Source organism: Mirounga leonina, unplaced genomic scaffold, assembly GCF_011800145.1.
Source record: "Mirounga leonina isolate KUSES-001 unplaced genomic scaffold, KU_Mleo_1.0 Mir_366, whole genome shotgun sequence".
Classification (NCBI taxonomy): Eukaryota; Metazoa; Chordata; class Mammalia; order Carnivora; family Phocidae; genus Mirounga; species Mirounga leonina.
Genome location: NW_023270709.1, coordinates 27,657,231 through 27,673,971, shown reverse-complemented (window position 1 = coordinate 27,673,971; position 16,741 = coordinate 27,657,231). Strand labels below are relative to the sequence as shown.

At 45.7% G+C, this 16,741-nt stretch overlaps 1 protein-coding gene and 1 non-coding gene across 2 annotated transcripts in view; both read right to left on the bottom strand.

The window, feature by feature from the left end:
• Positions 1 to 16,741, bottom strand: part of LOC117997523 (histone H2B type 1-C/E/F/G/I) — an 881,166-nt gene that overhangs the window by 119,017 nt on the left and 745,408 nt on the right. The gene's annotated exons all lie outside the window — the stretch shown is intronic.
• TRNAI-UAU lies at positions 6,582 to 6,675 on the bottom strand. Its single transcript has 2 exons — positions 6,638 to 6,675; positions 6,582 to 6,617 (listed from the first exon to the last, which is right to left on the bottom strand). It is a non-coding gene; the product is annotated as a tRNA-Ile (tRNA).

The window sequence follows — 16,741 nt, the reverse complement described above, 5'->3', positions numbered from 1 at the left end:
ACCATTCTGTCCCCACACAGCCACCCTGTTTTTCGCTTTCAGTGCAGTGTTCGATGAATTGCGTGAGATACTCACACCTCATTACAAAATAACCTTTGTGTTAGATGATTTTGTCCAACTGTAGGCTAATGTAAGCATTCTGAGCACATTTAAGGTGAGTGACCCTAAGCTATGATGTTCTGTAGGTTAAGTGTATTAAATGCATTTTTGACTTACGATATTTTCGATTTATGATGGGTTTATCGGGACATAATCCCGTTGTAAGTCAAGAAAGATTTGTATTTGTAAATATTTTCTATTCATTTCCCTTGTTCTTTGTTTTATACTTTGTCCCCCACCCCCACCCCCACCCCCGTTTCCGCCTTCCCTGGGCTTACTCGAACATTCCCTGTGATTCTCACCAGCTGTGAGTCTCTGCTCCTGGTGACTGTGATTCACTCTGCACCTCTCTCCAGGTTTTAGGTCGGGAGGCTGCCCTGTGGCCTCAATATTCCGATATATATAAGGAGAGTTACTAATTTTCAGAGTGTTCAACTTTTCTCTTGTTCTGAGAATGGGACTGGTGAGTCCCAAACATTTCACATGTTGGAGCAGAAACGGAAAGTCTTCTGTGTTCACATTTAAAATGTTATTGTCACTTGGTTAAATAGGCAGCCAAGTATTGTGTCTCAGTAACTTGTGATCCAATTTAGTTAGGTTTACTACCTGACACCTTTTGATATTTTTCCTCCTCAAATCAAATCCTGATGTCATTTGCACCTAAATCCAGCTGAGATTTCTCAGAGGGTTCCTACAAAATCAGCAAAGACTTGCTCTTTAATAGTGTAAAAAGAGAGGTGTTAGAAATAATTAAATTTATTTGCTATATTACTATCGATCAGTTTCATGAGAGGCATTGTCAAATCAGAAGAGATGTTCAGCCTTCCACCTGAGTTAGCCAAAGAGCAAAGTGTGAGGGCACAGTCCCCTAGACTTCCCTCACTTCCGACACTATTTGCAAGTTTTGAGGTTTCCCCAAAACACCTTTGGGTTGGATAATTTGCTAGAAGGAGTCACAGAACTCATCAAAGCTGTTATACTCACTGGTTACAGCTTATTAGAGGGAAAGGACACAGATTAAAATCAGCCAGAAGAAAATACACATGGAGCAGATTCTGACAGAGTTCCAAAATGAAACTCCTGTTGTCCTCAGCGTAAGTTATCCTCTGGGCAACGATGTGTGACGATGCAGAGTATTGTCAGCTCAGGAAGTTCACCTGAGCTTCCACGTCCAGAGTTTTTACTGGGGCTTCATTCTATCCACATAAGCGCTTGATGACCCCGTGTGCTTGAACTCACTCTCCGGGCTGACAGAGTAACAAAGCCTTCACCCTAAATCACATGGCTGGTCTTTCTGAGATGACTACGGTATGCAGCCAGATCCACCCTAAAGATATATCCTACTATTAGGTATGACATGGATTATCTCCCAGCAGCTAAAGCAGAGACCAGGGCTCTCTTTGGGCACAGCCCAATTTTTCACCACATGGGAAGGGAGGGGTTCCTCTCCACACACTCACCTAGAATGGTATCTGGCAAAGAAGAGAATGTAAGTCATACTATTTTTTGAAGAAACTAATACCATTGGTAAAATAAAGGAAATGTCCAACCTTCCCTGTGTGTGGGCCCTGCCCCTGGGCTCCCGGGGAAGCTCCACTCTAACATTTACCCAGGTCAGAATGACTCAGCAAAACCTCAGAGCGTGGGCTCCATTTCTGCCCTGAGCACTATGTACATCTCCTTCCTTAAAGAAAATAACCAAAAGGAGCTTTCCAAGCATAAAGATAAGAAAAATTTTAAGCCCCCCCCCCCCCGGCTCCCGTTAAAGTCATACAGCCTCACACATACTAAAAACATAAGATGAAGTCTGTAACTTTCTGGATGTTCTTCATCATGATGTAACATGATTGTAACTTTTTAAAATGTAAAAAACGTATATAACCCTGTACCCGATGTTCCCTCCCCGGAGGACCCTCTTCTTTGTGAAGATTGTGTATCCGGAGCAGCTGACCTAACTTGGGCTCAAATAAAACTCTTTTCTTTCCTCTTTAAAAATTGGACTAGGGAGGACCTTTATACCTACAAGTACTTGGAACCAGAGGAATGTATTATCTAGGCAAAAAATAAAAAATAAAAATTAACAAAACTGTTATATGAAATATAATTTGGATGTAACAAAAGACATAAAACTAGGCCATATTTGTAATGGATAAAATCACTTGCAGAGCTTTTTAAAGATCTGGACCTTTTCAGTCTGCACCAGAAACAGAAATGGAAACCGGGAGAAATAAACAAATAGTAAAGAGACCCAAAAGGTCAAATTGTAAGAAAAGTTTCTTGTTCAACAATTTAAAATTCTTTCACTCCATAAATAGTCTTAAAAAATAATTAGACACGGGGGTGCCCGGATGGTGCAGTTGGTTAAGCGTTGGACCTTTGGTTTCACTCAGGTCGTGATTTCAGGGCCTGGGATGGAGCCTCACGTCAGGCTTGTACTCAGCACGGAGTCTGCTTGGGGTTCTCTCTCTCCCTCTCCACCCCCGTCTCCTCTCTAATAAATAAAATCTTTTAAATAATGTACTGGACACATATGAAGAGGGAAATTTTTAAAGTAGACTATCTGGCCCTTTCTGATGATGGCAATGTGAGGTCTGGGCAGGGGGGTTACTCTACACAGGGGTTAAAACAAACTCATTACCAAATCTCCTTGTCAGCCAAGCGTAGGTATTAATCCTCATTTGGCAGAAGCATATATAAACTCTAGAAAAGCCTTGAGTTGTAGTGTTTAAAATATCCCGTATTTTCACCTGGAACAATCAAAAGAAACACCTTTTTTTTTCCTCCTCATCATTCCATCCAAACCACCTCACTTTTTCCTCCTTCCTTTGTTGTCTTCCTCTTCTCTCCCCAAAGTTCTGAGTTTACGCCACTGTACCGTTTTGAGACTCTATGGATATTTTGAGAATTTTCTACATGTCACATAATGGACTATGTAATTAAAAGTTTTTTTAAAAAGTCATGGTAATTGTCCTCCATAAGCAAACTAGTAGAAAAGACAGTTGTGTATATAAATACATCTTTTTTACAATGAGATAAATGCGAATTTAATACTACAAATGATCTATTAGTAAGAAGGAAGAAACCATCAGATTTTTTTTCTGGGCCATGAAGAATGAGCAGGAATCTGTCATGCAGACCAGATGAAGAAGAGCGTTATAGGTAGAGAAAGGAGTCAAACAGGCCTCCTCTTTTTTATCTGCACTAGCAAATCCTTTCTCTGACCTTTCACTTTACATTCTTTAGTGAAAGGAACTTCAAGACAAAACAAAACTCTCTTGTTAATACTGTTCATTTCTCAGTAGCTACGTTTAACCTTCATTTTGCTAAAATAAATGAATTAAGTCAATAAAACAAAAGAAATTCTCATCCCAAAGGTTAAGGGTGGAGACAGAGGGAGGCAAGGAGCAGAGATCTCCCTGAGATCACAGGTAGAGAAAGTTTACTGAGAGGTGAGTCAGGAATTGAGCAGGGTACTAAAGAAACAAAAGCAGTTAAAATACAGTCCTTGTCCGCCACCCCCCTCCCCAGGAGCTTCTGATCCAATAAGTGAGGGAGGAAAGCAAAGAGAAGCCTGAGCTAATGCATCAGGGGCTTGGCTGAGCAGGCAAAGCTCACAGGGAACGTCCCTGGGAACCGGGAGGTGCAGGCGCGCAGTCACCAGCGGAGAAGTGGCAAGAGGAAAGAGCCAGGGCAAAATGAGGGTATTTGTCAAGGCACAGAGGCCTTTGGGAACATGGACTGTGAGCAGGAAAATACTGAGAGACATTAGGAGGTAAGAGAGAATCAAGGAGACTAACAGGTAAATACGGGGAGCATAGAAAAGAAGGAATCAAAAATGAACCTCGGCTGCAGAGTTTAGCACAGCGTTATACTAAGTCAAAGTAGTCTCAGGCCACAAACTGTATGGCCCCATTTACACAAAATTCTAGAAAAGGCAACAGGATAGCAATGGAAAGCAGATCAGCCGTGGCCGGGGCAGGGGTGCAGGGAAGGATGGATTACACAAGCGAAGGAGGAAACTCTCAGGGAGGGCACTGTTCTCCATCTCACACACGGTATGTGATGGCCCTGGCAAAGCAGGGGGTCCTCAGAGATGTCCCCACGATAAGCCCCAGGAGCTGGGAATGTGCTGTCACACAGGGCGAAAGGGACTTTGCAGAGGTGCTTAAGGTAAGGATCTTAAAATCGGGAGATCATCCTGGGTATCCAGGGGGTCTGATATAATCGTAGGGTCCTTAAAAGATGGAAGAGAAGTATTAGAGTCAGAAAAGGAGATTCGACAACACAGGCAAAGACCAGAGTCATTCACTTGCCGGCTTTGAAGGTAGAAGGTGGCTGAGAGCCAGGGAATGTGAGCAGGCTCTAGAAGGTGGAACAGGGAAGAAAAAGGACTCTCACCCAGAGCGTCCAGAAGACCACCAGCAGCCTGATTTCAGCGCAGGAAGAGCCACTTTAGGCTTCTGGCCTACAGAACCGTAAGACAACAAATCTGTGCTATTTTAAGCCACTAAGTTGGTGAAAATCTTACTAAAAAGGAGACATTAGAAAGAAAACTGCATTGCTGTTTTCACCCCACAGAAGCTGGTGTGATCAGAGTCACAGCGGAGTTGTCAAATCAAGCCATGGACACTGGGGACAGCCCAGCCCTGGGTAGGTCAGAGCCCCCCAGAGCAAACAGCCTTAACCCCTGGGGACATTTCTCTGTGCCTGTGAAAATTATACTCTCACTCCATCCCGGCCTTACCTGGGATCATAAATAACCTCGCTTCAGGGATCAGCTTTATGAAAATGATGGAAGCGTCTCTTCTGTTGAAACATGTGCTGGTCTGAGGTCTTTTTCTCATTCTTCTGACTGTGTTTCTGGGGCCACACCCGCCGCCAGGCCTTGGCCTTTGTTCTGCCCTCCGCCCACACCGGTCTTGGACTGTGTGCATCCACCACCTTCTTCCTGACCTCCAGGTCGCTGCTGAAATGCCACCTGCCCGGAGAGGCCTTCCCTAACAGCCCTGCCTAATACAGCACTCCCAGCGTACTCTGGGATCTCCTCTCCTCTCCTGTTTTCAGTTTTCTCTATAAAGCTTCATCTACGTGTATATTTATTTTTAGCTGATCACTGTTGTTTCCTGCCTACTAGAACTTACCTTCCAGAGCCCAGAGGCTTCCTCTTTCTATGTCACCAGTAACCCCGCACCTAGAATGGACCGGCGGGAAACACAGGCGTTGCACATTTGTGACATGAGTGCATTCGGGAGAAAGAGCACAGGAGAAGGAGTGGGTTGAAGCTTGATCATTTTCTCCCGTGTTGCTGTGACAGACCTGTGGGGATTTCGGTCAGAAGAGCGCGGTTGGTCAGCAGGATGCCTGGCTCTGGGTTCAAAGGGGAGGATCGGTGGGTGAGAAATGGTACATGGTCTTCAGTATTTAGAGAGGTCGTAATCAAGGGCGTGAATGTAATACAGAGAATATGCATATCATTAGCAGAGAGGAAAGCAGGGGACAGAACTGTCAGGAATATCATTCTTAAGGAAGAGAGAAGGAGGGCCCCCAGAAACAGAATAAATCTAGAAGAGACGGGATCAAAGCAGAGTAACCTTGAATCATGGATTTCGGACACAGCATCAGAATGAATGTAATTGTCCAAACAGGACTTGTTCTTTTTCTGATGAAAATAAATACATACCCAGGCACCCCTGACCGATGTTTGACTGCTGGAGGCTGGCTGTGGGACTCAAATCACATTCAGATTTCACAGGTGGAATTCAGCAACCTCACCGAGCCTTGCCGCATCAGAACAAAGATGCTCTTTCCCCGCCCCAGGGATGGCTGACCCCGGGAACTGGCCCGGGGAACTGACCCCGGAGCTGACTCCGGAGCTGATCCCGGAGCTGACCCCCGGAGCTGACCTCGGAGCTGACCCCCGGAGCTGACCCCCGGAGCTGACCCCGGAGCTGACCCCGGGAACTGGCCCGGGAACTGACCCGGGAGCTGATCCCGGAGCTGATCCCGGAGCTGACCCCGGAGCTGATCCCAGAGCTGACCCCGGAGCTGACCCCGGGACTGACCCCAGAGCTGACCCCGGAGCTGACCCCGGGACTGACCCCAGAGCTGACCCCGGAGCTGACCCCGGAGCTGACCAAACCGCAGAGCGCAGGACCCAGGTTTTCCGCTCCCCTGCTCAGTTCCCAGAGAGCTGAGGATTCCTTTAAAGAAAGGAGCGGGGAAAGGATGGGGGGTTCCGGTGAAGCCGTGCAGTGGTTGTAAGGTCTCAGGCGGAAGAGAACCTCCTTGGGTAAACTCCACTGGCCTCCTTCTGGTCTGTGGTTTCTTCCTGTCCGAAAACTACCAAATGCCCTCCTTAAGCGTGGGAGTATCCGCGGTCTCAGCATGGAAAATGAAATACCCTCCTTCCAGCTTTTTCTTTCCGGAGGAGGGAAAAACGCATTCGACTGAGAAGAACCCGACCTCGCAAAGGGAAGAAAACGTGCTCCAGGTGAGGCTCGAACTCACAACCTCGGCATCACCCGCACATATACCGCCGTATAAGTACCGCGCGCTAACCGATTGCGCCACTGGAGCGTGCTTTCCCCGGCGCGCCGGCGCGCGCTCTACCGAGCCTCGGGCCAGGGCGCGCCGGTCCCCGCGCCGCCGCCCCCCGCACGTCCTGCCGGCCGGCCTGCAAGGCACAGCCGGCTGCTCGGGCCTCTCCCGCAGGGGTCGTGAGCGCTCCTCGTTCGTGCCGCGGTTACAGCGGCCGGGGCGGCGTGCCCCCCCCCCCCCCCCGCCTGCTCCTGCACCCGTCTCGGGCTCGCAGGCTGCTTGCGGATCGTGTACCTCTGTGACGCCGTGCCCGCCCACGACCCTCGTGCCCTCCCCGGGCCTCTCGGGAGAAAGGCCCGTTGAGTGCGTCTCTGCTTATTGCCTTGACTTGGGCCCGGGGAAATTGCCCCTCTCGGAGTACGCGCACCCAAGCTCCGCAGCCTTCTGGCTGTTAGGAATAAACCCCGTGAAGCCGGAGACTTGTTTAACGAAGGGACTAGCCTGCCTGTTCTTTTTTTGTTATTATTAACATATCATGCATTACTTGTTTCGGGGCTACAGGTCTGTGATTCATCAGTCTGACCCAATTCACAGCGCTCACCACACACAGCACATACCCTCCGCATTGTCCATCACCCAGTTACCCCATCCCCCCCCCCCCCACCCCCCACCACTCCAGCAACCCTCAGTTTGTTTCCTGAGATTAAGATTATGGTTTGTCTCCCTCTCTGGTTTCGTCTTGTTTCATTTTTCCCTCCCTTCCCCTATGATCCTCTGTCCTGTTTCTCCAGTTCCTATCAGTGAGATCATATGATACTTGTCTTTCTCTGATCAACTCACTTCGCTTAGCGTAATACCCTCTAGCTCCATCCATGCCCTTGCAAATGGCAAGATTTCTTTCCTTTTTTTTATTAGCCGGCCTATTCTTGACCACACAGTGCCTACCAAACAGGACTGAGAGCAATAGACCAGCAGCCCGCCTTCTGCTTCCAGACACACGGAAAGTAGGGTGTCTACTGAGCGGCTGTATCCGTCTCCTTCCATGGGTATTAACACCTTAACATGAGAAGCAGTGAGAAGCACCGTAAGCTCTTGGGTAGATGAGCACCTCACCAGAAAATTTCCTCCAACATCCCCACCATACAGTCCTAGAGAGACACCAAGTTCGCCTGAACCTCTAGAGGTTGTTCCATCTACAGAACAACCCTAGCAATTACCCTCAGGTAGAGCTTACCAGCGCCAGGCACGGTTCTAAGTGGTTTACGTAAATCTCATAACAACACGCATGGTGCCATGCTCCAAGTCTGGATCTAGATAAGAACCAGTATCTAGGGAATTATTGTTCTTAAGGGAGGAAAACACCACGACTCGCAGTGTCACTGGCTTAAACTGACTGTCATCAGAGGAGACAAGTCTGTGACGCAACATAGGCCTCAGGGCATGAAGTCACGTTCACGGAGGAAAAAGCAGAGAGCTAAATGCTTGGAATCGTTAATGCTAAAAAAAGTAATAACCTGGCGCCTGGGTGGCTCAGTTGGTTAGGCGACTGCCTTCGGCTGAGCTCAGGATCCTGGAGTCCCGGATGGAGTCCCACATCGGGATCCCTGCTCAGCGGGGAGTCTGCTTCTCTCTCTGACCCTCCTCCCTCTCATGCTCTCTCTCTCTCTCTATCTCATTCTCTCTCTCAAATAAATAAATAAAATCTTTAAAAAAAATAAAAGTAATAACCATCTCTGGCCTCCATCTCCTCCTCCATGGAAGCCTAGCCTGCATGGACTACATCACGGGCTCCCTGCCCTCGGCCTTCAGCGGGAATTTCATGGTGGGAGCACTAGAAGGAGATCAGAATGAGAGAGGACACAGAGGCTGCAGTGTTCAGTTTCCGGCATTCTTTTCTGGAGGTCAACTCTGTCTAGTCCATCCAAGTGGACCTTTCCTTCAAGTTCCAGTAATGGCTTCTTTCCTCGTTCCTTCAGGCCCTCAGGGTGCTAACCACCTGGTAGCCCTCTACTCCATCCTTCCCCCCAAACCTGCCCACACCTTTATTAAATAGCCCCTTTCTGAAATCCTTCTAAAAATATCCCTCTGTACCCTCTTGATTTCCTGATTGATAGAAACCGTGATCGAATTGACAAGTATGAATGACTGGCAATAGTTTGGGAGATAGTTTATAATATTATGTTTTGAATGCAGGAGCAATAGCATGGAAATAAACATATTTTTGTAACTGATGGGGTTCAGAACACACTACCCCAAAATATGGCAACTTGGCAAATTAAATCTTTTAAGCTGAAGGAGTCTGAGAAAATATGAGAAGCAGGGAGGTCACTCTGACCCGCCCCTGCCCCTCTCCCCGAAGCAGGTCATAAAACTCTTATGTGAGAGTTCCCTGAGGAAAGGGGCACCCTTCTGTCCAGAGACAAAGAGATGCCAAGAAGTTCCTCCCAGTTTACTAGACTTACCTTGTACCCTTTGGCCTATCATATTTCCCCACAATGGTCCACTCTTCATCAAACTCAGCGTAAAAATACTCAGCTTTAACCACTTCCTCAGGTTTTCATTTCCTTCTGAAGGCTCCCATGTCCCATAAACCTCTTATCAAGTAAACTTGTATGCTTTCCTCCTGTTAACCTGTCTTTGTCAGTTTAATTTTCAGATCCAGCCAGGGACCCTAAGAGGGCCCAGGAAAACTTTTTTCCCTTCCCTACATAATAGTAATGCAAATACAGGGAAACCACTGGATCTTTAGCCTACTTATCAAGAAGACGAAGGCAATCTGGTAACAACTGAAACATCCTATTAAAGTCATCTCAGACAGGAACTATAGGGAATGCTCAAATTCTCTCTCAAAAAGATGATTCTGAAGAATCCATGATGCAAGGTTCTCATGATCCTGCTCTGGAAAGAATCTGATATGGCTGGGCTCCATCGCCATTTGAGAAAAATGATGTGCTTTTATAACCTGAGAAAAATGCCATTTACCTGTGGGTGTATCTTCTCCCCACAAATCTTTAAGACCATATTAATAACATGAAAAGGCTGAATTAGGGGCGCCTGGGTGGCTCAGTCATTAAGCATCTGCCTTCGGCTCAGATCATGATCCCAGGGTCCTGGGATCGAGCCCCGGATCGGGCTCCCTGCTCCGTGGGAAGCCTGCTTCTCCCTCTCCCACTCCCCCTGCTTGTGTTCCCTCTCTTGCTGTATCTCTCTGTCAAATAGATAAATAAAATCTTTTAAAAATAAATAAAATTAAAATCATAAAAGAGCACTTTGTATCACTTAGCAAAAAATTGGAGAACTGGGACAAAACTGGTGATTTTCCAGGACAAGAGGCCTTCCTAAGGTTGATTCTGTAGAAGCTAGAGGGCCACAGAGGTTAATACCCCCGGAGACAGTTAAGTGACTTGTCAGAGAGCCAAGCCTCAGCTTCCCCAGGCCCAGATGGTTTCACGGGAGAGAGCCTTTCAAATCCTCACGGATCACGTGTGTGTGACTATACCCAGAAGAAAACCCATCTAGGTTCTGTGAGTGACATAAGCATTACGTTGACATAAAACACTGACAAGAGGGAAAAAAATCAGTTTTAATTGCTCTTATGTATGCACAGGAGTTCACAGATGATTGAGATTTACATACCATCCTGGGATAACACAGAGGAATAGGGATTTGGAGCTTCTGAGTTGGCAGAGGCAAATTATCAAAAGGTACAGGAAGAAATGCTGGTAAATCAATGTTGCGTTTTTGTGCAGAAAGTGTCTCCAGCAATAAACTTATCCCTGGGACTAGTTCTCTTCTTGGTACAGATACTTTGCCTAATGGAAGTTTCCCTTATAAGTATAAATTTCCTTTACAAAAGGGGATATTTGTACTGTAGTTTAGGCAGTTGAGGGCGGCGAGGGCAGAGGGGTTCTACTGTTGACTAAAAATAATCCATATCCAAAGTGGCATATTTTGGGGTGGAATATTTGGAACCCTTTTAATATTTAAATATTTAAATCATAGCATCATACAGGAAGAAGTGCCTTAGTTTTTTAATTTTACAACACCAGTATCACTCTGATACCAGCAACAAATAAAAGTAATGCAATAAAAGAGCACCAGTACAGAAATTCTCTGTACTTTCTGATGTAGGAAAGACTTAGGGGTAGTAAGTCTCTAAGGAACTTCGGAAGCAAGGTGTCCAGGACCTCACGGGGGCCAGCTGTTGTTGGGGAAAGGTCATTTATTACCGTCTAATAAAACCTGAGTCATGAGACCCTTCGGATGCATAATAATGGGTCATCTGCTTGGGGGATGATTGCCAACATGTATCTTGGGGGGTAGAGATAGAGGAAGTTTCCAAATGAATTTTTATATTGTAAAGTTGACTCACAGGATCCTGGGGGTCGGGTTAGGATTGCCTTTTGCCCTCAGCAAAGTATTAACATCCAGGCAGCTGAGTTGCTAGAGAAATGTCACTCTGCATGTTTCAAGGACTTGTCAATGGGCTCTAGGTAGTAAGGAAATTTAATAATTTTTCTTCTGCCGTTGTTTCCCACATCACTTTCTGCTCATTTTCCTGAAAAATCTAAAATTATTCCAAAAAATAAAGTTTGTTAATAAAAAAACTGATTAATTTTGCTTTGTAAAGTAGGAAAAATAATTTTCCCTCTGCCCCTCAGAGTGCTAGCCCTAGATCCCTGTTGTAAACAATTAGCAAAAGAAAAACAAACAGAAACTCCTGTATGTGATGTGGGAAACAAAGGCAGAAGAAAAATTATAAATCATTAAATTTCCTTACTACCTAAAGCCCATTGACAAGTCCTTGAAACAGGCAGAAAGACCTTCCTCTAGGGACTCAGCTGCCTCGACGTTAATGCTTTGCTAAGGGCAAAAGGCAATCCTAGCCCGACCCCCAGGCTCCTTTAAGTCTACTTTAACATATAAAAATTCCTTTAGAAATTTCCTTCATCTCGGGCGCCTGGGTGGCTCAGTTGGTTGAGCGACTGCCTTCGGCTCAGGTCATGATCCTGGAGTCCAGGGATCGAGTCCCGCATCGGGCTCCCTGCTCCTCAGGGAACCTGCTTCTCCCTCTGACCCTCCCCCCTCTCATGTGCTCTCTGTCTCTCTCATTCTCTCTGTCTCAGATAAATAAATAAAATCTTTAAAAAAAAAAAAAAAAGAAATTTCCTTCATCTCTAAACCCTCCAAGATACGTGTTGGCAATTGTCCCCCAAGCATATGGCCCACTGTTAGACATCTGAAGGGTCTCATGACTAAGGTTCTATTAGATGGTAATAAATGACCTTTTCCTAACAATAGCTAGCCCCCTCAAGGTCCTGGAAACCTTGCTTCCAAAGTTCCTTAGAGACTTACTATCCCTAACCCCCTCCCAACTTGAAAGTATATATATAATAGGCCACTCCTCATGACCCCAGCACGGCTCTTTCTGCCCCCCTTCCCCGTCCTGTCCCTGTGCTTTAATAAAATCACCTTTTTGCACCAAGGACATCTCAAGATTTCTTTCTTGGCCATCGGCTTTGAACCCTAACATTGTCTTTCCTACATCATATGTATGGAAGATACCCAGGGTATCAACCAGTGACTTCCAACTCTAGCTTAAATACCGTCTGTAGTTAAAGACGAAAAAGAGAAAGGTGTGTAGGGAGGCCAGTTTTGAAGAGGTTATCAGGAAAAGCAAGATAAACATGGGTCATGTTTGTCATGCAGAGTAAAGTCAGTGCCTTCTCCTTTGTTAATGTTATGGACCCCAACTTCAGCTGCCTGTCGCCTGGAAGATCATTAGTCAAGAGAGGAATTTTGATTGGAAAGGAATTTGAGCTTTAATCAGGAAACCAGCACACTGGGGAGAAGGTGGATGCTTGTCCAAAAGCCAGCTCCTAGGTTTCTGCCCGGCCCAGGGGTTTTTAAAGGATTTAAGATAGCTCGTCAGCAAGGGGAGCGCAGAGGCCCGCAACATTTCTGGATTCCATTCCCACACCAGGATGCTAGTACAGATACTCTCATGCTGGGGTGTGGCAGGGTGAGGGAGCTCGGTTCCTGTCTCGAGGTGTGCAGGAGGACTCTGTTCTTCTTGCAAAGGAGGACAAGAGCTACAGAAACACAAAGGGAGGTTAGCAAAATCATTTGTGTGACCTGAAAAAGAAAAACATTTTGCTAAAAAATGGCTAGACTATTCAGAAAGCTGGGACAGCTTGGCCTGGGAAAGTTCTAGTCCTTCTCTCCTCAGGGCCAGGGGTCTGCAAATCTCAAAGAGAGAAAATTAGTTCCCTTACAGATCAAGGGCCTTGGGTCAGTGAGGAGTGTGTTAACTAGAAGCAAGTTAACCCTTGAGGCTGGTGGGAGTGCTGTTAGATTTTCTTATGATTCAAAGTCATCCTTCTCTTTCTGATGCAGAGGACACACAAATGGAGATTTCCTTTATAAATTGCCCTTACAAAGGGTATCTTCTACTCTGTTTTTAGAGCTTCTCCTGTGTCTGCTTTTTCTCAAAAATAATCAGCTCAAAATAATCCTTATGCCAAAGAGGCATATTTTGGTGTGGAACATTCTGCTATCCTTCAGTTTACTAATACCACTGCAAGAGGGATTCACCAAGAAATCCAGCAGTCCGCTTTTTAAGTGAACTTGCAAAAAAAGCAAAGCGGTCGTTTCAATCATTTAAAATTGGTTCAATACTTCATAATTTATTAATGTAATTCACCAATTATAGGTCAAATGAAAAAAAGTACATAAACTTGAGGGTGTAGGCCAAATAGGGAATAGGTAAATTCAGTATACTTTCCCAAAAAAAAATAAGCTCTTAAAAATACTTATGGGTGGGGGCGCCTGAATGGCTCAGTCGGTTAAGCGTCTGCCTTCAGCTCAGGTCATGATCCCAGGGGCTTGAGATCAAGCCCTGCACCAGGCTCCCTGCTCAGTGGAGGGTCTGCTTCTCCCTTTCTCTCTCCCTCTCCCCCACTTATGCTCGCATTCTCCTTCTCTCAAATAAATATATAAAATATTTTTTAAAAAAATACTTATGGGTGTATATGTAGGGGCCTAGGGCAGGCTGAGCCAAGATGGGCTACTTTGGCATAAAGATTATTTTGAATTAAAAGCCGTCAATACCCAGCAGATTCAGAAGAAGCTCTTTTTTTTTTTTTAAGATTTTTTATTTATTTATTTGAGAGAGAGAATGAGAGAGAGAGAGAGAGCATGTGAGAAGGGGGAGGGTCAGAGGGAGAAGCAGACTCCCCGCTGAGCAGGGAGCCTGATGCGGGACTCTATCCTGGGACTCCAGGATCATGACCTGAGCCGAAGGCAGTTGCTTAACCAACTGAGCCACCCAGGCGCCCCCAGAGAAGCTCTTTACCTTCCCCACAACTGCCTAAAAAGAACTTAGATAGAGGTCCTGCTTCAGGAAGAGAGCTGCCAGCAAGGGTAACCACATTATGGTATAAACCAGCTATGGTGGACAGGAGGAAGCTAGCAAGGCCTGTTTGATGAAGATGCTCTCTATGTCCTGTTGTTTCTAAGTGGCCCAGCAAACATTTGTGTACCGGACTTTTACTCTCTTTCATCTTCCTGTGAATTGCATTTCTTCCCTTTGAGTCCCAGACCCCTACCCCCTTGTCCTTGCTTGAGGATGACATATAAGCCTCATTTCACCTGACTATCTTTAGAATTTCCATGTCTGTGTGGATTCCCCGTACACATGCTATTAAATTTTATTTTCTCCTGTTAATCTGTTTCATGTCAATTTGATTCTTAGTCCAGCTAGAAGGATCTTGAAGGGGACAGGAAATTCTTGATCCCCAACAGAAACACAATTATAATATCCTGTAGGTACAGTGGAGTGCCCTGTTTTGTGTTCTGGGGGATGTGCTGCAGGGATGGGGATGGTGGGTTATCTTCTGGCCTCAGAATACCCTTTCTCAGAGCCTGGGGCCCCTGGGCCCTTCACGCTCCTTGGCAGACCACCATCACACCCTCTTGCAGAATGGGTATTGACTTGTCTGGCTGATTCACATGGGACAGTCCTTGTATGCCATGGTTTTGTGCAAGTCTAAAGGCATCACGAATGGTCCAGCTCAACTACTCTGGTTCCTACAAACTTTCCTATTTGGAATAGCATCTCTCTCCATCTTGATTTCTTAGAGACCAAAACACCAAAAACAAAGAAGGTATCCAAAATCTTTCTCTACACTTTGACATTCAATTTCACTGTTTTTTTTGGGGGGGGGTGGTTTGAATTTACTTGATCTTTCTACTTTCCAGAAATTTAAGATGCTCTAGTCATTCATTATTCTTTCGTATGGTCTGGTTGAGCTTGACTAGATAATAGGAAAGCATTTAAGCTTCCCAATTCTGCAGACTAACCTACTTGGCAGAGGGCTTCCAGCTACCTTCTTGAGGTTCTCGGCAGTGTTGGTGCTCTTCTTATCACCAGTTTAAGCCATGTACTAAACTTTCTTGTTGGTATAACTTTGCTTCCACTTTCTGACTAAAACACCTTACCCTTACCACCCCATCTTAGCTCTCCTTTCCCCCAATTTTTTCCACCTCTCCTAACCAGGACAGAGTGACACTTCCCCAACACATCAGTTCCACACCACTAGGCACCTGCGAGGCATGGTCTTATCCTCTCAAACTACCGTTTCTCACACCACCAACAAAGGGAAGGAAGATACGCAAGTGCCCGGAATGGGCCAGGCTGAGTAGTAACACAGAGGCACAGAGGACACGCTGAGGACCAAGAGGAGAGGACTGGGGAACGCCTTCCCCGGTCCTGCCAGCCACAAACCATCCTTCCCTCCACGTGGCCCCACGGACACCGCACTCTGTGGTGGCCAGGGGTCTGACGGATGCTGCTAAGATTGCTCCTTCCGGTCAGGATCACATCTTAGCTCTTTTTTGTCTCCCCAGCACCTGTCCCATTGCCTTGCACACAGCTGTCCTATCAGTGTTTTCTGAACAAAGGACGGAAATTCTGATTTCACTTTCCACTTGTTCAGTATCATTCCAAGTTTCATATGAATACTGCAGAACCTACTCACATACTCTTTTCTTGAAGAAAAGCACAGGGCTGCCCTTGACTGGTAGTGCCTTTCTGTGGGTCCCTAGGTAGGAATCCTGTCTGTTTCACACCTGCCTGCCTGCTCTTAGTCACTTTCTCCAGACTCTATAACGTCTCCCTCCAGCTCCGCTTACTCAAACACAGACAGTCCTGTGAGCTAGAGATTCTAACTGGAATTGCTACCTCTCCCATTCACCTGATTAGACGTTTTTACTACTGACTGGTTTGGGCAGGAGGGTCATCCACGCTGTCCCCTGACCTTGGCAGAATGACTCTGTCACCTCCAGGAGCCATTAGGTTTCCTTTCCTGGGAGACCACCTGCCTGTTCTCTAAGGACTAGACCTTATTTTCCTTCTATGATGCAGGAGGGCATATTATCTGTTTTAAGCAAACATTTATAAGGGACAGCCCCCTCCTCAAAGAAAGAGACCCTGAATAAAAGTACAACCCTGAAAGACTATGGACTGTGAATTAGGCTATGATCTCTGGTGGAAATCCATTTCTACAACTAAATTTCAGTCTTGTTTCTTTTGTGATTAGGGGGTTGCTTTTTGGTAGGGAAAAATATTTTTTAATCACAGAGTTAAACATCTTGGAAATCCAACCCAGATTTTTAAAAAGCATGGTCCTCTCGAAAGAGAAATAGTCATGACAATAATATTAATGGTGACAGCAACAATATGGCAGATTATTGAATGAAATGGATTAACTTGAATAAAATGCTATGAATTCTCAAAAAATAAAATACATAAAATAAAGTATCACGTATATTTTGAACACTGCTTTGGAGTAGTCAACCTATGTTATTAAGAGCCCCATTCATCTCAAGGCAGAAGTTAGAAACTCATTTTCTCAGTCTCCCTGGAACCCAGGGTGCAGAGGTTGACCTAGATTTTTCTCCAATAGACACACTTATAAAGGACTATGATTTAGAGGAATGTGAGGAAGAAGCATGGATAGATTTTGTTGATTTTTCCAGGATGTCAGTGGAGACCCATTGGTTGTTAGAATAGGCAGTTAGTGAGGCTCTAACGGATGCCTGGAGG